The 23,222-nt window shown below is 37.9% G+C and overlaps 1 non-coding gene and 1 pseudogene across 1 annotated transcript; both read left to right on the forward strand.

Moving 5' to 3' along the window:
• The first annotated feature begins 201 nt into the window (after window positions 1-201).
• Window positions 202-23,123, forward strand: LOC101964336 (protein regulator of cytokinesis 1-like; annotated as a pseudogene).
• On the forward strand, window positions 12,874-12,946 carry Trnas-aga (transfer RNA serine (anticodon AGA)). Its single transcript has one exon. It is a non-coding gene; the product is annotated as a tRNA-Ser (tRNA).
• Window positions 23,124-23,222: the final 99 nt, after the last annotated feature.

Genomic DNA, 23,222 nt, shown 5'->3' on the forward strand with positions numbered 1-23,222 from the left:
AAAGAAAAACAAAATTTAAGGTTGTAGAATGAAAAATTTCTCCAACCTTAGATCCCCTCACTTGGACTTTTTAGACTTTAGGATTAAAAAATGTTTTTGCCAAGTTGTGCCTTTCCTTCTGAAATTGTAAATAATTTGCTGCTTATTTAAAGACAGTCCATTTGAAGGTCCAAGACTAACAACCACTCCCCAGGAGTCGAGATGCCTTCATCTTCCCCAACACCAGAAGAGGTAGCACCTGTTGGGGGATTCTCAGGTGACTTGATGTAATTTGCCAGTGTCTACTCTACTGAAGAACTGCATTTTCATTCTTGAGAAGAAACTCATGGAAGGGTGTACTTCCTATTGCAGATTCTTATTTTTTAAAAAAATTTCCCTAAGCAATTTATGCCAAGTAATAATGAAGATTTTTATTTTTCCCTGAGCTAAATGAAGGCTAACACAATTAGAACAGGGAAGTCTTGGGTGTGAAAGCATTAATTTATTTACATGATTTATTTTTTTAAATTTTTGTAGCCATAGCCTGTGTTTCCCTTTTTATGACTGCTAAAGTATTCCCCGGCCCTGCTTTAAACCTAAGAGTTGTCATATTGGTGGGAACAGCTAGACACTGCCATTGTCTTTGTGATTCCTTTTTTAAAAACTCCCTTTTATGCATGTAATAATGTAGAGTAAATGATGAAATATTGCTCTAATGGTTAAATGAGGAAGGAGAAATAAACACCAATGTTGGGGCTGAGGATTTTTTTCTGGTTGTGTGGATGCCCTTATTGAAATGTGGATCAAGACTGTTACTCAAAAGTTTTATCTCTTAGTTATTGCACTTGACTTTAGGGTAAAAAAAAAATGTTTTTGCCAAGTTGTGCCTTTCCTTCTGAAATTGTAAGTGAACACAGTAACAGTACCTGTTTAACTGTGCCATAGATGTTGTTACAGAGAACACACCATGGCTCTCACTGTTGAGCTCACAATACCTAGCAAATATGTAATCTATGGAGAAACCTCTGCAGAACCTGCTGATGCTGTGTGTCTGTTGGAAAATAAATTTGAAATATGTGCCCCTCCCCTGGCAAAAAATTCTTAATCTTTCTGGCCAGGTTTGGTAGTACACATTTACAATACCAGCTATTGAGGACACGAGGCAAGAGGATTGCAAATTCATGGCCAGCCTGGGCAAAATAAAAAGTAAAAAGGTAAAGTGCTGGCCTAGCCTACCTCAGGCCCTAAGTTTGATTCCTGGGAACACACACACACACACACACACACACACACACACACACACAGCGTTTTGAGGGTGAGAGTAATGATTTCTTATTATGGTTTTAATTTGCATATTCCTGCTGAGTTATATAAAACCCTATTGAACTAAAGAAGACGGAGGAAAAGTTGTGAGGTATATTTCATTGTATTCTTATGAGTTAAGGAAGTGAGTCATATTCTCAGATTATCTAAAATGGTAATAATTTAGTCCAATTCAATTTGCCACGGAAGCATCTGTCAACATCCTCTAGGGATTCCAAGGTGTGTAAAACAGATCCTACCCATGGTGTGTTACTATTGAGCAAGAAAGGCAATTAGGTTAACCAAGACTTGTCATGGGATGTGTAAAGCCAAATATCATGGGCTGGAGGAGTAAAAAATGAAACTAATTTGGCCTGAGAGGAAGCAGTATTGTAAGAGGGTACCTCTTGAAGAAGGAGCAGGAGTTTTTCTTGGTTGGGTAGACTCTGTAGAAAAGGGGAACATGAGAAACAAATACCCAGAGGAATGAAATAGCCAAGTACCAGCAGAGATCTGAGATGGCCAGAATGTGAGGTGGGGGAAAGGGGGAATGACTTGTAGCAAAGCAGAAAGTTAGTCAAGTGAAGATCTGGAGAACCTTGTCAGCACTATTTGGGATTTACCACACATTGTGGTTGGCATGGGGCTGCTATACAAGAGGTGGAGGCAAGGAGACTCCTTGAGCCCAAGGAGTTCAAGGCTAGCCTGGGCAACACAGACAGACCCTGTTTCTTATTTTTTTTAAAAATGCAATTCAAACATGAAATAGAACATTGTATTAAGGGATGGGATTATACTTGGGGGTAGAGCACTTACCTAGTATACATAAGGTCCTGGATTCTCTCTCTCTGGTACTGTAAACAAACAAGTCAAATGAACAAACAAACAAAAAATCCCAAACAATTTGAGGCTTTATCCTGTATCCTGGTAAGCCACCTAAGAATCTTAAAAGTATGAAAGTAACAAGGTCAGATCAGAAGATTTGATATGGTTAGAACAGAAGTTTCTGGCCTTGAACTCCTTTGGCAGTCTGGTAAAGCATATGAATTCCTCAGAATATAATTTTTAAATGTTTAAATTAAAATACATAGGAAATATAAGGAAATATAAATAAAAGAAATCCAATAACATTGAAACAGAATATTTTTAATCGTGATGTTGGCTCCGGTATTAGCACATTTAAAAAAATCTAGTGGTAGGTCTAATATTATTATAATTTCAAAGTGGAAATGAGTGTAAGAGATGTCTTAAAATAGACATATCAACTGTAATGTGAGGTGAAAATAACTGTAATTTTTGTTGGTGATAGTCATAAGCATTGTTAATGCTATGGCTTATTGCTTATATTCATAGTAAAAAAAATACTAAATTTCACTTATATGTAAGTGAAAATACCCCACGGATTCTATACATTTCTCCCAGAGACCCCATGAATTCTATGTATTTATCTCAGGTTACGTCCTCAGTAAGTAAAAGAATACCCCTACTGATAGACTGGAAGGAGGGATAAGCTAGAAGGAGGGGCAGACCAGTTAAGCCATTTCAGTGGTCCAGATAAGACTGAATAGAGACTACAGTAGTGGAATATAGGGCAGTGGTGGTATTTGGGAATTGAATCCAGATGTGGGTTGTGGGAGAGTTAGGGAAGTGCTTGAGGGAGTGAGAGAGAGAAATGACTAAAGGAGCTCACTGAGGTTTCTAGCTTGGGTAAGAGAGAGGATGGCACACCAAGACATACCAGCTTGTACCTGTATAGCAGGCTACTAATTGATCTCCTGTGTCTTCCTTTGCCCCACTAGGGCCTAATTTCAACAAAGCAGTCCAAGTGTACTTTTAAACATAAGTAAGATCACATAATATCTCTGTTCAACATCCTGTGATAGTCGAAGTCCTTTTAATAGTCATTATGGCCCCACGTGATTCAAATTTCCATCCCTGTTATTGCTTTGAATTTGGAAGTACTGGGGATTGAGTCTCATTTCCCATTATTCCCCTCACCTCCATTCACTGACTTCCAGCTGCTCTCGCTCTTCTCAAACATATAAGGGGATGCTCCTACCTTGAACCTTTGCACTGACTTTTCCATCAGCCTGGAACAGTCTTCATCTAGGTGGTCACACACTAATTCCCTTACCTTAACTTATTCAAGTCTTTGCACCCTTAACCTCCTTCAGTTCACCCCAATGAGGCCTACTCTTGACAACCCTATTTGGAAAAAAGCCTCTCAGGGGCTGGGGGGTGTAACTCAGTGGTAGAGTGCTTGCCTAGCAGGCACAATGAACTGGGTTTGATTCCCAGCACTGCCAAAAAAAAAAAAAAATTATTCTAGATAGCTGGATGGTCTGGAGGTCAGAGGAAAGATGATTGTGCTAGAATCTAGACTTGGAAGCCGATTACCGTGAGGTAGTTGTTGGCCAGTGAGACAAAATATATTTCTAAATTTGATTTTAAAAACATGAATTAGGCAGGTAGAGTGTCTCATGCCTATAATACCAGTGACTAGGGAGGCTGAGACAGGAGATTGTACGTTCAAGGCCAGCCTTAGCAACTGAGGGTTAATACTGAGGGTTAGCTCAGTATTAAAAAATAAAAAATATATGCTATGGATTTTTATAATATTTTGGTAACGATACTGTTTTAAAACAGTGGTGTTTTGTCATAATGTTTTTTGTTTTGTTTTGTTTTATATTTTCTAATCGATCTAATCACAGGCACTAGTTCAAATTTCCATGAATTGTTGCATGCTTTAATTCTAAGCAATCATATATTAAAGAATACTGGACTAGGGGTCTAAGAGAGTCATACAAGGTGACGTACATGCAAAGTTGCAAAATTCTACCTTGTGTATTTGAAGGGATATATAAAAATGTGAATCAGTCACATTGTATAACACATTTAATTTAGAGGACATACCTAATCTATTGAACAAAAGCAGAGAGCTAGGTGTGAGAGAACATTAAAGAGAGTAGGCACTCATATCTGCTGTTCTCTCAACTAGTATCTTTTTCTTTGTAAGTGTGAGAAGCAATGCTTGAAGATCCTATTCCATTAGTTGGTGTTAGTTTTCACATGCCTCACTTAAAGTAAGCATTTCACTGTGCTAAGTGTAATTCTAGGGCCCTTCATAAACTTTTAAAATCAACTTGTTAAATTTCTTTAAAAAGTGCTTCAGAGATTTTCACTAGGATTTCATGGAATTTATAGACTGAGAATATTTATCTTTAAAACATTAACTTTCTTGCCAGGCGTGGTGGTGTGTGCCTGTAGTGCCAGCAACTCAGGAGGCTGAGGCAGGATCCTTGAGCCCAGGAGTTCAAGGCCAGCTCAGCCCACATAGTGAAACCCCATTAAAAAAAATAGACAATAAGGCATTAATTTCCTATCTAGATCATTTATTTGAACATAGCACTGAAATTCTATGTATTTATTAGTTTATAACCCTCTGAAATAATCTCAACTTTTCTAGTTACACGTACCTTATGTCTCCTTTCCTGTTTTAGTGTAGTGACCAAAACTTTGAATATAATGGTAATGATGGAAGTAGGCATTCTTGTTCTTGATTTTAAGGGACTTCTTGCTTCATCACTAGGTATGAGGCTTGCTATGAAATAGTGATAAATGCTCTGTAAGTAAGATTTTCCTCTCTTCTGAGTTCTCAAGAATATTTTACTAATGAGTATTTAACTTTGTCAAGTGCATTTTTCAACACAAGTTGATTATTTTCTATTTCCTTAGTATGGTGATTTATATTAATAGACTTCATAATGTTGAAACACTCCTGTATTTATAGAATAAACTCTCTTGCTCATGATGTAATATTCACTTAATCCACTGCTAGATTCTGTGCTAATAATGTATTTGGGATTTTTTTCTTTACATTAGTAAGTGGGGTTTGTTGCTTATATTTCTGGAGGGATGGAGGAGTACTTTCCATTCTGGTTTATTGGGATTATGTAGGTGTTGGAATGAAATGGGGAGTTTTTATCTTTTTTTCATTAATCTAGGATAGTTTCTATAATAAATGACTTGTCTGTTTTTTGATGGTTTGGTGGAAGTCTCGAAGTCTTTTCAGACTTTTTTTTTTTTTTTTTTTTTTTTTTTTTTTTAGTACGAAGGATTGAACCCAGGGGTGCTTAATCACTGACCACTGAGCCACATTTCCATCCCTCTTTCACATTTTATTTAGAGACAGGGTTTCACTGAGTTGCTTAGCACCTCGCTTTTGCTGAGGCTGGCTCTGAACTCATGATCCTCCTGCATTGACCTCCCAAGCCGCTGGAATTATAAGCCTGCACCAATGCACCTGGCACAGTCTGGTGTATTTTTAAGGAGATCTTTGACCAACTGATTTCTTAGATAATGGCTGGTCTATTCAGGTTCTCTACTGATTCTTGATTCCATTTTATAGCTTATAGTTTCCTTGAAAGTATCCATTTGTGCTCTGCATAGTGGCACCTGCCTATAATCCCAACAATTTGGGAAGCTGAGGCAGGAGGAATTCAAGTTGCAGGGCAGCCTAGGCAATTTTTTCTTTCTGTCTCGAAATAAAAAATAAAAAGAGCTGAGGATGTGGTTCAGTGTCAGAGCACTCCTGGGTTCAATCCTCAGTACCGCCCCTCCCCCCCCACATCCATTTGTTTTAATTTTCAAATTTGCATGTTCAAAATTATACATAAATAAAATCCTCTGGCCAGGTGCAGCAGGGCACACCTGTAATTCCAGCAACCCAAGAAGCTGAAGCAAGGGGATGGCAAGTTTGAAACCAGCCTCAGCAACTTAGTGAGAACCTGTCTCAAAGGTAAAATAAAAAGGACAGGGCATATAGCTCAGAGGTAGAGCATCTCTGGGGTGTATCCTCAGTACAAACAAGCAAACAAAAAAAGCAAACAAAAACCCCTGACTCTGGTCATTAGTTAGCTTCTGTAGCTATATTTATATCATCTCTCTAATTTCTAAGGATGTTTGTGTTCTCTTAGAGAGATGCAGACATTTAAATAGCAATCTGTTTAACTGAAGACAAGAGAGAATTTCCACAATAGTATTTCAGCAACCAGATTATATCTCATACAGCAATAAAAAGTTGTAGTATTTAGGAATGTGGGTAACTTGAAAGAAAGCCTATAAAAATTTGAGTGGTAGGATATATCTAAGAACACATTTTCATTTCCTCAATGCTCAAATGAAATAATACCTAAAGAGTCTGAGAAACCTTGAAGAGCTTAACAGTGTTTTCCCCAACTCTCCTCTTGCCCTGGGCCATCTTAACTCCACTGAGGAAGACATTCTTAATTTCAGTTGGTCTAAGAAATATAGCATTAAAATTTTTTGCTTGGTTATTTAGTTACCAACAAGATCATCACAGAATGCATCAATGTCAATTCCTTGACATTTCAATTTCACCAAACATCAGATCCCATCTAGTCCATTTTTCTTTAATCTAATTTAATGAATCACCGCTCTCTTTATTTTCAGCCTGCTATCTTGGGAAACCCATGCCATTAATTTTCAGCTTATCTCTTACTTGGATGAGGAAAAATGTTCAGTCTTTTTACTTTCAGGACCTACTTTCATTTATAGGTAGCACATCATGGCTGTTGCAAAGTGCTACCCTGGAGTGGCTACCCCGAGCAAGATCTCCAGTGTGTGCGGCTGGTTGCTGCCCTTGAACCCTCATGGAGGATGTAGGGGGTCTCAATTCCCTGGGGCTGCTTGGAGTGAAGAAGTGAGGTACTGGCAGAGGAGTCCATAGTATGTCTCCAGAAAGCCCTAAATCATCTTCAGAAAATATGGGAATAGGTTGGGATTCCAGAGGACCAGCGGTTATGAAAAACTGAGGTTGTAAAGAAGCATATCAAGGGTGTCCTGGATATGATGATTGCTGAATAAGAGAGCCTGAGGAGAGACTTATCAAAAACATATCCATCTGCCCAAAAGATCTGAACACCTGTGCGGTGAGTTACATTGAGCCATTTCAGGAGGAAGGAGAAACAACTATCTTGCAACTAGAAAAAGATTTGCATGCTCAGGTAGAATTGAAATGAAAAACAAAAAAAAAAAAAAAGGAAAAAGGAGAGAAAACAGAAACTGAAGTCACTTCAAGAACAAGATCAAGAATTGTGTGGGGCTGGGGCAGTAGCTCAGTGGCAGAGTGCTCACCTAGCATTCATAGGGCACTGGGTTTGATCCTCAGCACCACATAAAAATAAAATAAAGGTATTGTGTCCATCTTCAACTAAAAAAAAAAATTGTGTGAAATTCTTTGCATGCCCCACTATGACATTGACAGCATCTCTTTCCCAGCTCAGAAGAGCTAAACCAGGCCAGACAATATGTGACAACATTGATGGAAACAAAAGTATCTGGGCATGAAGAGTTTGTCAACATAGACAGATCATACTGTGTATGGAAGAATTAGATCACATACCAGACACAAGCTTTGAAAGAGATATGGTATGAAGATGCCTTTAGTTTGTCTTTGGAGAATACTGCAATGTTATAAAATTCGCTGCGGCAGCTGGAAATACAAAAACCACAAAATGAAACCGTGTGTGAGGGACTGTGTGCTCAAATCTGGGAACTCTGGGACAGGTTGCAGATACCTGAAGATGAGAGAAAAGCTGTGGCAATGGTTATGACTGGATCAAAAGCCAATGTCAGAAAAGCGCTGCAATTAGATTGGCTGGAAGAAAATGCAAAACATGAAGAAAGTGATTGAGGCAATTCAAGTGGAGCTGGCTCAGTATTGGGACCAGTGTTTTTATAGCCAGGATCAGGGATGAGCTTTTGCCCCTTACTATGCTGAGGACTACACTGAAAACCTGCTCTAACTACATGATGCTGAGATTGTGCAGTTAAGAAACTATTATGTTCCTTGGAGAACTGGAAATGGAACTACCATTTGACCCAGCTATTCCTCTTCTCAGACTATACTCAAAAGACCTAAAAACAGCATACTACAGGGACACAGCCACATCCATGTTTATAGCAGCACAATTCACAATAGCTAGACTGTGGAGCCAACCTAGATATCCTTCAATGGATGAATGGATAAAAAAAAAATGTGGCATTTATACACAATGGAATATTACTTAGCACTAAAAAATAACAAGGTCATGGCATTTGCAGGGAAATGAATGGCATTAGAGCAGATTATGCTAAGTGAAGTTAGCCAATCCCAAAAAAACAAATGCCGAATGTCATCTGATATAAGGGGAGTGACTCAAAATGGGGTAGGGAGGAAGCGCATGAGAAAAAATTACCTTTAGATAGGGAAGAGAGGTGAGAGGGAAAGGGAGGGAGAAGGGGAATTGCATGGAAGAGGGAAGGAGACCCCCTTCGTTATACAGAATACAGGTATAAAGATGGGAGGGGAAAAAAAAGAAGTAGGTCACATTAGATTGGGTAGAGAGAAGTGATGGGAGGGTAGGGGAGGGGATGGGGGGAATGGAAGGACAGCAGAATAAAATAGACATTATTATTGCTGTGGGTATATATGTGACTGCATGACCAATGTAATTCTATAACCTTTATACTCAGAAAAATGAGAAATTATATCCCATCTGATTCAAATGGATGATATGTCAAGATCATTGTACTGTCATGTGTAACTAATTAAAACAAATTTTTAAAAAAGACAAAAAAAAACTATTTTGAAGTTCATAAAGAACTCTTCAAAGGTTTCCAGAAAGTGGGAAGAGAGCTGGAGGCTTTTCTTAGAGTTTGGGAGAAAAGCTTCAGATCCAAGTCGATTTATAAACCGGGAAGGAAACCTTTTAAGAGAAGGAAAGCAACAAGCCAAGCTCTAGAGAAAGCTCCCTACCATGAAAGAAGAGTTGAAGGCACGGATTGAAATGTGGCAACAGGAGCAATCAAAAACTTTTGTGGTAAATGGACAGAAATTCATGGAGTATGTGGCAGAACTATGGGAGATGAATCTATTAGAGAAAAAGAGAGCCAAGCAGGAAAGACAACTAAAGAACAAGAAGCAGACAGAGACAGAGATGCTCTTTGGCAGTGTTCCCTGATGCCCGGCAAGCAGTAAGTACTGCCTCCCAACACGCCGGACAAAGTGCAGAAGCTGAAAACTGCTACCATGTCCAGTGCTACAGCCAATAGGAACATAGGCCTGTCTTTGCAGGGACAATCTACCACTGCCCTGTGTCTCGACTTCCTCCTTCTGGCAGCAAGCCAGTGGTCAGTTCCACTTGTTCTGGAAAGAAAACACCCTGTGCCAGTAGGCATAGAGCCAACAAAGAGAACCTGGAGCTGAATGGCAGCATCTTGAGTGTGAGAACTTTCAAAGGCTTCCAAATCTGAAGCTACTTCTCTATTCCTCAGTGCAACATTCAGGCCTAAGAAGCTCTGACCAGCCAGCCACTGTAGCTTCCTGTGCAGAGACTAGACTTAATTATGCAGGATTGTCTCTAGTTTTTCTTCAGTTTAGATGCACTTAAAACACTGGACAGGGTCTGTTACCATGGGCTTAACTTTAAGACATGAACAAGTATGACAGATCAAAGTCTGTCAGGGGTTTAGTGGGTCATAGAGAGTTGCTTTTATTTTTGACTCGAGAAATACCTTAAAACTTAGTTTATAGCAGTAAGTACAAATATTAGCATCTGGGACTTAATTTCTTTCTCTACTCCATGATTCTTTTTTTTTTAGCTTGTTTTTATTTTTTTAAATACATGACAGCGGAATTCATTACAATTCTTATTACACATATAGAACACAATTTTTCATATCTTTGTATACAAAGTATGTTCATGCCAATTCATGTCTTTATTATATGTGTACTTTTTTACAATTCAATGTTTATTACACATATATACCACAATTTTTCATATCTCTGTATATAAAGTAGGTTGACACCCAATTCGTGTCTTTATACATGTAGTACTTTGGATAATGATGTCCACACATTCCACCATCCTTGCTAATCTTCTGCCCCCTCCCTTTCCCTCCCACCCCTCTGCCTATCTAGAATTCATCTATTCCTCCCATGCTCTCCCTCCCTACTCCATTATGAGTCAGCCTCCTTATATCAGAGAAAACATTTGGCATTTGTTTTTTGGGATTGGCTAACTTCACTTAGCATTATCTTCTCCAAAGCCATCCATTTGCCTGCAAATGCCATGACTTTATTCTCTTTTATTGCTGTCTACTCCATGATTCTATTTGTTGAAGCACAATCACTGTTGTATAAAAAATGAATGACAAGACCCAGCCTTGGGGAATGGGAAATCAAGTAATTTTAGCGTGTATACTTGCAATTAGCAATTAACATTGTTTTTTGTCTAGGGGTGTTCAGTTAATGATGTAGCTATGATAGCTTTGCTCTCACCAAAAGACCGGTCCCCACCACACAGGACAGCCTTCCTTTCAATAAGGATGTCTGTGTGTCAGCATTTGAGGTGGTCTGATGTAGTGACAGTGTGACAAGGAGGCTGGGAGCTCCTTTGTGAAATTGTACACTGCAATCCCTTTATGGGTGTGTGTGAGTGACCCACACGCTTGTCTGAATTCTGTTTCTTTAGAGTTTTCTCTGGGTCCAGTCCTCTTATCCCTGTGCTCACTGTGCCCACTTCTACCCCTGCAGCTGCCAGCCCAGTTGGGAGGCCATCTGGGTAGGTTGGGCCATTTCTGTTGCTTTCCACATGTCACACATGGGGATTTTTTCCTACTATAGCTTCCACTGATGAGGCTCCTTCTTTACCTACCTTAAATATTACTCCTGCACTTCCCGAAGCACTGTTATGTATTCTTACTGTCTGCCTGCGCCAATACTACTAACACATTAAATGATTCTCAAAAGCTTACCAGTGTGGACTTGGTCTGTGTGTGTAACCATGCTGTTAGTCATACGTACACACATGACCTGTTTTTAAAATATAAGTATATTCTTAAAAATAAATTGATATTACTTTGTATGATGTACTTTCTATTTTATTCTTTGTAATCAATTTGGTCACAGGCAAGACCCAGCCTCCGCATGGGCAGGGCCTTGCCGTGCACCACTGCCTCAGTGGCCTTACTCAGCCTCCCAGATCTGCCTAGGAAGACCAACTCTAGAACTTTCAGGGGTTTTTTTTTCCCCTTTTCCTTTAAATTTTGGACCCAAGTCATGGTTCTGTTTCTGTCTGCTCTGATGCTGGGACTCCAGGCGGTGGGAACCTCCAGGTCCTGACCACCCTCCTACCCTGGGGGACACCTTGGTCCCACCACGCCAGCAACAGGGCCGGTCTCCTCGGATTCCCAGTTTCATAGAGTGTGAGAAGGGTGTAAATATTTATAATTTTGTATACCTGTTGAGATGGGGAGGGGAGCATCGGGTTTTTTACAGTGACGTGTATGTTTTGATAACAGCGATTACAGGCTCAGTATTGTACGTGGAGCGTAGTGGCCAGGAGCACATTCCATTGCCTGTCCCCGGGCTTGTAATGCAGAGAGAACTTGATTAAAGCAGTTTTCTAACAAAAAATAAATAAAAAATAAAAATAAATTGAAATGGGCATAGTTACTTTTCAAAAAGAGGGGGGGAAAATCAATGCTAACCTACAAATGCTATCATATTATTCTCTTCTTTTGCATTCTTGAAATTTTTATCTTGTTACCTCTCTACTTAGGGCCTTTGGTCCAGTTAATAACTTATAATTTTACTAACTCTACTTTCTGTTGTTTGCTTTGTCTCAGATGTGCTAAATTTTAGAAGCTTTGAGGGCTGGGGCTGTGGCTTAGCCTTAGCGCACTTGCCTGGCATGTGTGAGGCACTGGGTTCGATTCTCAGCACCATGTAAAATAAATAAAGGACTATCAACAACTAAAAAAAAAAAAATTTTAGAAGCTTTGAACTAAGGTTTATTCTGATATAAATACAGATATCTTTAGATTAAAATGATAGCACATGGGTTTTAATGTTATATCCTTATCAATGCAATGTATTTGGAAGATAATATATATTTTTTAAAAACCAATCAAACGTAGATCACAAACTTCTGAGATATGTGAAGTTTAGGTTTGTTTATAGTGTACATATGAAGGCACAAGTAGTCTAAGAACTACAGAGTAGTCTCCTTAGTAGTGCTAGGGAGGCAGGAATCATACCAATCTTGTTCCCTACTAACTTCCTAAATAGTACATATCTTCTACATAGTAGGTAATCAGCACATGTTTTGATTGAGCAACAAATTGGTATATGTAGAGACTCTAATAATATATTTTAAAGTTTTCACTCATGGTTTGAAAATCATGTAAAATTATGATATTTTCAAGTATCAAATGGTTAGGTTATGGGGCTTTATCGGAAAGACTAATGGGCCCTTGAAAGAAAGAGAAAAAATTCTCAGTAGGTGTATAGTCAAGCTTCACAGAAAAATATATTATCATTCCCATCACATGGGACTGGCACCTCCAGGAGCCTAAGTGCAGCTCTTGGCTGAAAAGCACTTGGTGTTATTTGAGAATTGGGTTCTGTGGTGCTCTTCCTTACCATTTGGGAGGTCTCTGACACCTGCAACCACTACTAACTCTGTATGTCCGAAGCATATCACAACCCTTTCACTATCACCATCATAAAGAATATGCCGGGGAGATTGGGGTTGTGGCTCAGTGGTAGAGCACTTGCCTAGAATGCATGAGGCCCTGGGTTCAATTCTCAGCACCACATATAAATAAATAAATAAATAAATAAATAAACAAACAAACAAATAAAAAAAGGTCTTGTGTCAACTACAACTAAAAATTATTAAGGAGAATATGCCTAGCCAGTCACTAATCAGTATAATAAACTGCTGTTGGACTCAGTTCTTCAACACTGGGCCACTTTGAGAGAGAGAGAATTTTTTTAGTATTTATTAGTTTTTGGCGGACACAACATCTTTTTTTGTATGTGGTGCTGAGGATCGAACCCGGGCCACATGCATGCCAGGCGGGCATGCTACTGCTTGAGCCACATCCCCAGCCCCAACGCTGGGCTACTTTGTATATCACTTGGCCACCTTATAAAGGGATGCCTTCAGGTCAGATACCAATCCTTGGCTCAAACACTTGTGGCCAAGGGAGTTAGGGTTATGCAGCAACAAGGGCAGGCAGGTACTTTGAGGTACCTCTCAAAGCCAATGGCTTCTTGCTATTAAAGGTAATAATTAGGAACTGCCATGTATCAGTATCTAACAATCCCAATGTGCTGAGGGCCATTGCCAAGTAGGAATGACACATCGAAATTTCCTTGCCAGCGTACCCCATGTTAAATGGACTTGCCTTGGAAATTTGCTATGACATTGCATGTGTCTTTGAGAAAGGTGACCCTGCTCAAGGACCAGGGTGGATCCAGGTTTAAGGTGTATCCTGCAGGTTTGAGGAAGTATCCTGCTCCTTGGGTTTAGGGCGTTCCAGGTTTAAGACAATCTGGGTTTAGGGAAGTTCCAGGTTTAAGGTTATTGCTGCTTGGAATAGGGCGTTCCTGCTGCCTGAGTTCCCGTTGAGTTCTCGTGGAATTCAGAAAGTATTTGGGACATGAATTGTGCGGCAGAACTTGGATTTCCCCAGAACGTGTGTAGAGGCCGGTGTGAGTTCGGGAATGAAGAATTGCTGTTTGAATCTACAAGGTGTGTGGTGGCTCGTGATCTTGTGCCCAGCCAAGACTGCGGCACCAATGCATACTGATTATTTTCATATTTATGTTGCCACATCTTCACAAAATATCTTTGCCATGTGGATTTCATTTGCTAGATAAGACATCAATACTTAGTCATGTTTCCTGGAATCGTCATGGTGTATTATGATGAGACAGAAATGAGCCATAATCTACTGAGAAGAAAATTTATATAGCACACTGCAGAAACATTCAATATATGGACATTCATGAGTAAGAACCAGGAAGATTTTTAGTTTTTCATATGTGATACTCCTATATATTGGAAAATATCTCTGAAATAAATTACTCCCAGAAAAACAATTTCTGAAAAATCTCTGCATGTTATATTTTGCTAGTACATCTCATGAGATCATGGATAATAGTCTTCTTGGGATCTAGTACAAATGATGTTAATTCCCAAAATATGTGCTCAGGATAAATCTACTGACTATTCTCAGAACTTTGTACCACACTGACCTAGTGTGAAATAGTGATTTGAGTCAAGGCAATGGCATTTTGAATTTCCCAATTATGGGTTATTTTCTAAATATACAGTGAGTTTAATTGGGCCTAGGCAACCTCTCTCCATCTGTTAAAAAATGTTTCAAAATTGTTCCTTCTTTTATAAGTGACACATGATTGCTAAATCAAAAAGACATTTCTCAGTCCTTACTTATTTGACTTCTTCACAACAGTCAACGTTGTGGAGTACCCTTTGCTTCTTAATATCCCACAATATCAATATCTTCATCTACTCTGATGGAGTAGTAACCATTTGTATGCTGATGGATTCTGAATAATATACATACCTAGATGGGACCTCATCCATGAGCTCCAGAGAGAATCTTTTTCTATCTTCAGAATGTCAGTTTAGATACTGGCAGGTTTTTAATACACAACGTGTCTAAAACTAACTGATTTTGTTCCCATCACCCACCACTCCTCCATAGCAAATCTGATATTTCTCTTACATTTATTAAAGTGCACAATAGTCTACCAACAATTCAAGGTGGGAAGCAGGGCATGGGAAGGTTGCTCTCTCTCTTTGCCTACAATCAGTCACTTCTAAAGTTCTATCAATTTTGGCTCCTAAATTTCTTTCCATTCTGTCTTCTCTACTCTATCCCACCACCACTTTTGTATTAGTTTGCTCTTGTTGCAATAATGCTATATGCAAACCCTTCCAAATCTTAGTGTCTTAAAACGATAATTTATTCTTATGGATTTATTGGCCAGCTGTGGTGGTTCTGCTAATCCAAGTTAGGCTATTCCATAAGTTAGCTCTGGTCTCCCCATCATGGGACCAGCATTTTCAGATTGACCCAGACATCTGATTTTCATGGTAATAGTGGAGATACAAGAGGAAAAACAGACAAGACATTTTCAGAGCTAGCTCAGAACTAGAACACTGTCACATCAGCCTTATTCTATTTATAAAAGTAAGTCAAGTGACTGAACCATGATCTGGGAAATATATTCTGACCTATTAATTAAAGGGCCTGTAAGTTACTTGGCAAATGGACTGGGGCTATGGCTCAGTGGTAAAGAATTTGCCTAGCAAGTGTGAGGCACTGGATTTGACCCTCAGCACTACATCAAAATAAATAAACAAAATAAAGGCATTGTGTCCATCTACAACTAAAAAAAAAAAGTTACTTGGCAAAGGAATGGTTATGGAGAGGCATGAAGACTGGCTAAAACAAACATCTCTAATGCTTTCCTCTATAATCTGTCATTTACATTGAATCTGATCTTGCAATATGGCATCTTGATGAGGTCTATCATGAGTCAGTGGCATGTAGTTTCATTTGTTAGGAACAACTTCCCCAAATCCATCCCATTCTAGTCTGCCTATCTAATCGTCTCTTCATCCTCCCAAACATAGTTAATATGTTCTTTAATGACCCTCCTCTGCTAGACCTCTTTTTATACCACCTATTTTCTGTATGAATGATTTTTTTGCTGTCATCAGACTAAATTGCAATTCATGTTCACATGGCTGTCTCCTTTCTAGATTAATAAAGCTTTTCGAGGGTAATAAATACTTACTTTTCTGGTCTCTGTCTCTCTAGGGCCCAGGAAAGTGTTTGTCCTAAAAAGTTCAATGAATGCTGATTTGAGTTAAACTTATGTTAGACAGAAATGACATTATTATTATTATTATTATTTCTACTTAGTTGTACATGACAGCAGAATGCACTTCGATTCATCATACACAAAAGGAGTGCAATATTTTTGATTCTCTGGTTGTACATGGTGTAGAAACATATCATTCTTGCACTCATACATGTACTGACAGAGATGATATTTTAGAAATAAAGAGTTTCAGGTACAGAATTTGCTTGTGCAATTTAAAATATGAAAGCAGCTAATGTTTCTTTCTGAAGCAAGGCAGTATAAAATTATTGAGATATACACAGCAAGCAAATAAAGGAGTCACTTCTACAATTCTCTTTATGCTGAACTGAGCTTTGGGGTTCTCACAGAAGCAGCAGAAATTAGATTTATCAAAGGTATCATTTAGACTGCTCTATTATGCTGTGTTTACATGTGAAGAAATTAGTATCAATTATGAGTTTTCCCATTTGTGAAAAGGAGATGGAAAATTTCTATACTTCTTGTGCATGCTTAAAAACTTTTTTCCCTAAAAAAGTCTAAGATATTAACATAAGAAATGTTTTTCTTTCTTTCTTTCTTTCTTTTTTTTTTTTTTTTTGCACTGAGGATTGAGCCCAAGGGCATTGGACCACTGAACCACATCCCCATCCCTATTTTGTAATTTATTTATAGACAAGGTCTCAATGAATTGCTTAGTGCCTTGCTGTTGCTGAGGCTGGCTTTGAACTTAAGATCCTCCTGCCTCAGCCTCCTGAGCCGCTGGGATTACAGGCTTGCGCCACCATGCCCTGCAAGAAAGATTTTTCTTTAAAAAACTTTTTGAAGGGAAAAACTCTTCAAAAAATTTTTGGAAGAATCTGATCATTTAGTTTACATTGTTTATTTTGAAACAGATCACTATTGTTGTTTATATCTACTTTTCAAGTCATGGTATGAAATTCTTTTTTTTTAAACAATGAAAAGTACTATTGTAGCGTTTTCAGTTGATGCAATGAGCAAATTATATTCTGGTGAAATGAGTTAAAGGATTAGTAACTTGATTTATAATATACTTAATATCTCTACCAGCTTGTGAACAATCCAGTTATTTAGTGATGTCTACTCATTATTGCTTCTGAAAATAGCTCATGTTGTTTGTGTAAAGTAGTTCTGTGTGTGATCTTCTAACAGACATAAAGAGAACAATAATTTCTATGCAAATGTTCCCACTGGATGTAGGGTACACCTTCTCAATTCTCATTAAAGTGCACTGATTTCTTGATAAGATTAGGGCAAGCAGCAAGTTTTGTCAGCCCCCAATTTTCCTTACATCATATCACTTGACTGAAGAACATGGGTGATTTTCAAGCATGTTTTTGTTGTTGGGTAAGCCATTAAGTCATATAGCAATACTATCTAATAGAAATATTATGTGAGCTACATATGTAATTAAGTTTCCCATTAACCACATAAAATTTTTAAAAAAATAAGTCTAATTTTTTTTCTTTTTGGTACTGGGAATTGAACCCAGGGGTGTTCTACCACTGAGTCATATCCACAAACCTTTTTATTTATTTTGAGGCATGGTCTTGCTAGAATTCTGAGGCTAGCTTTGAACTTTCTATACTTATGCTTCAGCCTCCCATGTTGCTGCACTACTTTGCTTGACCCTAATGTATCTTAAATATCATAATTGCAACATGTAATCGATATTTTAAAAGAATTAACAGAAATAATTTATGTTTTTCCACACAAAATCTTTGAAATCTGGTATATATATTATACTTCAGCACATTTCAATTTGGAGCTTAAAGTTTCATTAGAAATACTGATATGGAGTTAGATTTCCTAAAATTTGCAATGTTTTTCCTAAAAAACATTGACATACCCAAGTAGTTCCAAAATACTTAATTTACAAAATGAGTTAGATTTCATTATTAGAAATTCATACTTAAATAAATTTCAAAATTCAGTTCCTCAGTTTTATAGTCATGTTTCAAGAACTCAATAGCCACAGGTAACTTGTGCCTACTGTACTGGCTAGAACAGTTCTAGAGCATAGGGTTGGCTTCAGGTCTTCAGTAATCACTTAAGTTTTATGGTTTGGACATAAAGTGTGTTGAAGGCTTGATGTCCATTGTAGTAATGTTCAGAGGTGGGGCTTTTGGGAAGTGATTGGATCTTGAGGGCATTAACCTCATCAATGGCTTAAGCCATTCATGAGTTCATAGCTGATGGCATTATTAAGAGGTCATGAAAAGTATAGGAGGTGGGACCTAGTTGAAGGGAGTGAGCCCAAGAGTCATGCCTTTAGGGGATTATGTCTTGTCTCCAAGTCCCTGGCCTGGCCATGTCTCTCCTTTCCAGCAGCCATGAGTGGGCCATGATGTTTTGCCTTACTATCAGCAATGGATCTGGCTACCCTTGGACTGAAACCTCTGAAACTGTGAGCCAGAATAAATCTTTCCTCATTTAAATGGATTTTCTCACATATTTGTCACAGTAACAAAGAGCTAACTTACACACTTGAGTCTTTGAGTCCAAGCTATTGCCACTCAGCACAGGAAATAAAATGGAATTGAAAATCATCATCTATCTCTGCCTTTTAACAGAACAAAGGAATAAATGGTTTTAAGATTCTATGCATTCAGAAAAAAGACAGATGGTATATGTGAGTATGGGTTTTAGAAGACATCATAAGGTAAGACTTTGGACTCTGAAAGTTCAGAAGGGTTTGGATAAGAACTGGGGAGAGATATGAAATAGAGGAAATGGCAGAATCTCATGGGTAGGAAGGTGCAGGGCTTGGGTGGGAAACCCTACTAAAAGAAATCAAGAACAGGTAGTGATTAAGAATTAAGCTCCCAAGTCATATTCCTTGGTGTGAATCCTGGTTCTGCTATTACCTAATTGCTTAACTTAGGCAAGTTATTTATCTTTTCTTTTACTGTTTATGTGGTTAAAAAATAGGGATAATAATACTATATAAGGATGTTGTGAGGATTAAGTGGACTAATGCATATTAAGTATTTAGAATAGTGCTTAGTACTTAAGTATCTAAGACATTTTAGTTGCTGTTATTATCTGAGTGTGACTATTTGCTCTTTGGAATTTATATACGACAAAAACTAACCAAACCAGAGATAATGTACTTACAACTTATGTCCCAAAATATTGAGCCTAAATTTATATAAACCAATTGAAATTCCAAATGTACAACCATTTCTCAATGTTTCTGAGCCTTTGTTTCCCCACTTGAAATTTTCAGAATTATTTAACCTGCTTCAGAATGTTACAGTGGAAATTAAATTAATCAATTAACAGGAAGTAGGCTCCTTCCATTTATTAACTATAATCTTAAGAAAGTTATTTATCTCACTAAGCCTCAATTTTCAACCCATGAGATTGTATCATCCACTTAGGACCAAATATATAATATATGTGAAGTGTGAAACACAATTACTGTTGCAAATGAGTGATTATTATAACTTTTGAAAAGACCTTAAGCCTTGGTAGTCCAGAGACAAACTTCAGCAAATCTTTGACTTAGCAAACCTTCAAATGCATTAGAAGTTTCCTTGCCTTGAAGTTTACAGGCCTATATATTCTAAGTACTACAGTCACTTCAGCAGTTAGGAACCAGAAATAATCCTTTTTCTTTTTCTTTTTTTTTTTTTTTTTTAACTTCCTTATACCTGTGGTTATAGAGACTAGACAAACAGGAACCTCAAAAAAAGGATAAACCAGCCAACCAATTTAAGGAAAGCTAGAGTGTCGTTTACAGAAGCCAATACCTTAGCAGCGACTCCATAATCTCTCCTACTTAGAAAGAAATAAACCGCAATGAATGTAAGTGAATAGTCAGAAATAATTTATATATGGAAAAGGTAGTTTGCATTTGATCTTGCTTCAATAGTTTAGTTTGTTCAGCTTGCATTTCATTTTGTGTCACAGTTGTTTTTTACTTACTGTGAAAGACTTAAGTTTACTATATATTTTAACTAATTCTACATTTTTATTTCCACATACTTTATGATGAAAAAAATCTACCAATTGATGATTCACAACCATTTTTTATGATTATCCATTAGCTATGGGCTATAGAGTAATTTTGTGATATCTGAGAGATTTTCTTAATATTTTCAACTGATCTACTTGTAGCTTTTGCAATATTAAAGATCTCCACGTTTTAGTGACTAATCTTAAAACCTCCAATATCTTTCCTTGTCATATGGTCATTTTCTCTGAGTCTCCTTTGTCTTCAAAATTTCTCTCTTTATGTTGGCATTAGTCATTGGATTTGGAGCCCAACAATATGATTTCATCTTATCTTGCTTATATCTGCAAAGATCCTATTTCCAAATAAGGAAGGTCACATTCACAAATAAGGGAGGTAGAATTTTAGCATATCTTTCAGAGGGTCACAATTCAACCCACCAGAGGTTCCTGCTGTTTTAAGACAATGCCAAAGTATAATGAAAATATATCATTCACAAATGAAGTTTGTGCCACCTACCAATTTCTCAGTTCTTTAGCCTTATCCCATTAGGGAGAAAAATTCCAGCCAGCAATAGGAATATGGTTTATGGATACATACAAGAAAAGTTTATTAATACAAAGGATGAGGTTTATTGGATTCCTGCTCTTTGTAAGGGACTTTGTTACGTGGTAGGGATAGAAGAACAGGGTACCAGTTCCTGCTCTGGCAGAGCTCATCCTGGGTATCTGGCCTGGTTCCATAACACTAATCACAATAACAACTGTGCATAATTGTAAGCGAACAACTTATTTTCATCATTTTAAGCAAGAAAAATAACTCAATAAGCTTCATTAAATACAGTTTTTGTTATGCACTGCTCATTTCAATAAGTTCTGTAGAAGCTGAAGGGATGATTATGCTGAAGATGAGTTAACTTTTTTGAAGCTAATTATTCATATGGCTTTGGAGCATTAGGGGAAAACAATGAGAGCAAGTCAGATGAAAAAAGGGTTAGATTCCTGCTAGCTGTCTTGACTTGTTTTACCCATTACCAAGTAGAAATTAGAGATGTTTGTTCTTCAAAAATTAGAGTGATTCTCATTTTAGGGCTTTATTTCTAAACACTCTGGACATGTTTTATACACTTACAGGATTCTTTTAGAATTTGAAAGGAAAGAGATTATTTATTTCAGAGTCTAAACACCCCATGTTTGTAATGTCAAACTAAGGTTTGTTGAATGTGACTTGACTGCCACTATCCAACTGTATAGCACTATAAGCTTTATGAGAATGATGACCCTGTGTGATTTGGGTGACTTGTATTCTCAGAGACGAGTATGTGCATAGCAGATAGTGTTCAGTAAATGCATGTTGCACGAATGAAACAATAACTTGAATAATTAAGGAGTCAGAAATATACTTCTTACTTTGTCTAGTACCTTAATAATGTTAAAATTTTTTTTGAACTGGAGATTTAACCCCAGTTAAAAATGAAGTTTTTTTGTGAACTACGGATTGGCAATTGCTCAGCTTAGCCACTGAGCTTCATCCCCAGCCTTTTTCATTTTTTTATCTTGAGATAGGGTCTGGCCAAGTTGCTTAGGGCTTCACTAAGTTGCTTGAGGCTGGCTTTAAACTTGCAATCCTCCTGCCTCAGCCTCCAGAGCTGCTGGGATTATAGGCAGGCACCATTGTATCTGGCTATGATATCAAAATTTTAAATAGATTTAAAAGTCTTGATAAAAATATTTGTTAGTCCAACAAATCATCAGACATCTTCATTTATCCATGTGCTATTAAAACTTATTCAAAAAGAGAATAGTTTGTGCTCCAGATTATCCAATATTCTTGACTTGTGCACTTAACATTTTTCTGATCTTTATACTTCTTTCAAACTAGGTAGAGGTAGAGGAGCTAAATCACAGATCTTGCTGCCTATTCACCCAGTAAGCCTTTTACAATAGCTGATATCTGACCCAGCTGTTGAGCTAAATTTAGGATTTTGTATTATCTGTAAACTGTTGCTTCAGTCTCCCATTACCAAGGTTAATTGAGAAGTGATTGTAGAACAAATAAAACTTCAGTGCATTTTTAAAAACTACATAATACAGTATCCAATAATATCAGTGTCATATCTACTAGGAATCAAAATTTGTAACCACTATTAAAAAAACTGTTTAAATATTAAAGAACTGTTGCTATTTGCCAGAAGTTTCATCTTCATGAGGCCAGAACATTTCAGTGAAAAAGAAATGTTACCCTTCTCAATTGTATGCCCTGTTCTTATTAGTTACAATTATGGAGTTAAAAATGAACATTGCAATTGTGCATGCTATTTTACTATAAATATCTAAACATCCAGAAAAATTATTTTTTCATAAGAACAATTTCATGTATTTGATCTGAAGGGGGGGGAGCAATTGCCAATCTGTAGTTCACAAAAAAAAAAACCCTTCATTTTTAGACCTGTCCTAGTACTTTCCTGTTGTGTCACGTTTATGCAAAATATTTCTTAAAAAAATTTTTTTCCCTAATGAAACCAAAGAGCCTTGCAAATTTTGTACTTCTTGTCTCCGTTTGGGCTCACAACGTCATGTATGTGTACTTTGTTTATAATCTTAGTAGCTAATAGCTGCAGCCCTGGTTAGGATTTTTTTTTTTTATCTACAACAGATTCTTGCCATCTGTTTGTGTTCAAGTGATGACACAACATCACAACACGAAATGTCATCATGTCATATTGTTATAGCACAACAACAAAATTACAGCTCCCCAACAATAACATGGTGTCATGTTTTAGAACACTGCTCATGAGTCAGTGTTTTAGAAGTTATAAGAGTTATTTTTAGCACAGCCAGTGCTTCAGAAGCTTGGGTTCTGAATCCCACTAGAACCCCTGGTGATCTGGCAAAATCTGGGGCGGGCGGTGGAAGAGCTTCCTCTCCTTCAGCTCCCTGCTCCCTGACATGCATGGCTGCCCACCTTCCTGCCCCGGCCACTTTAAACCCGGGTACTACGGTGCAGTGCAATCCACTTGGGGCTCAGTCACAGGTCTGCGCCAGCATCCAGTGTGGAGGAGGAGAAGGAGGAGACTATAATTATCCTCCACGTCTGGGGCAGGCCCTCGAATGACATCTCCCCAGTTACTCTGTGCTCTAATAGCGCAGCTCCAATCCCTGATCTCAGATGGTGCGCCTCAGTCAGCTCCGAGAGCGGTCAAGAAGCGAGACC

This window comes from Ictidomys tridecemlineatus, chromosome 5 (genome assembly GCF_052094955.1).
Source record: "Ictidomys tridecemlineatus isolate mIctTri1 chromosome 5, mIctTri1.hap1, whole genome shotgun sequence".
NCBI classification, from domain to species: domain Eukaryota; kingdom Metazoa; phylum Chordata; class Mammalia; order Rodentia; family Sciuridae; genus Ictidomys; species Ictidomys tridecemlineatus.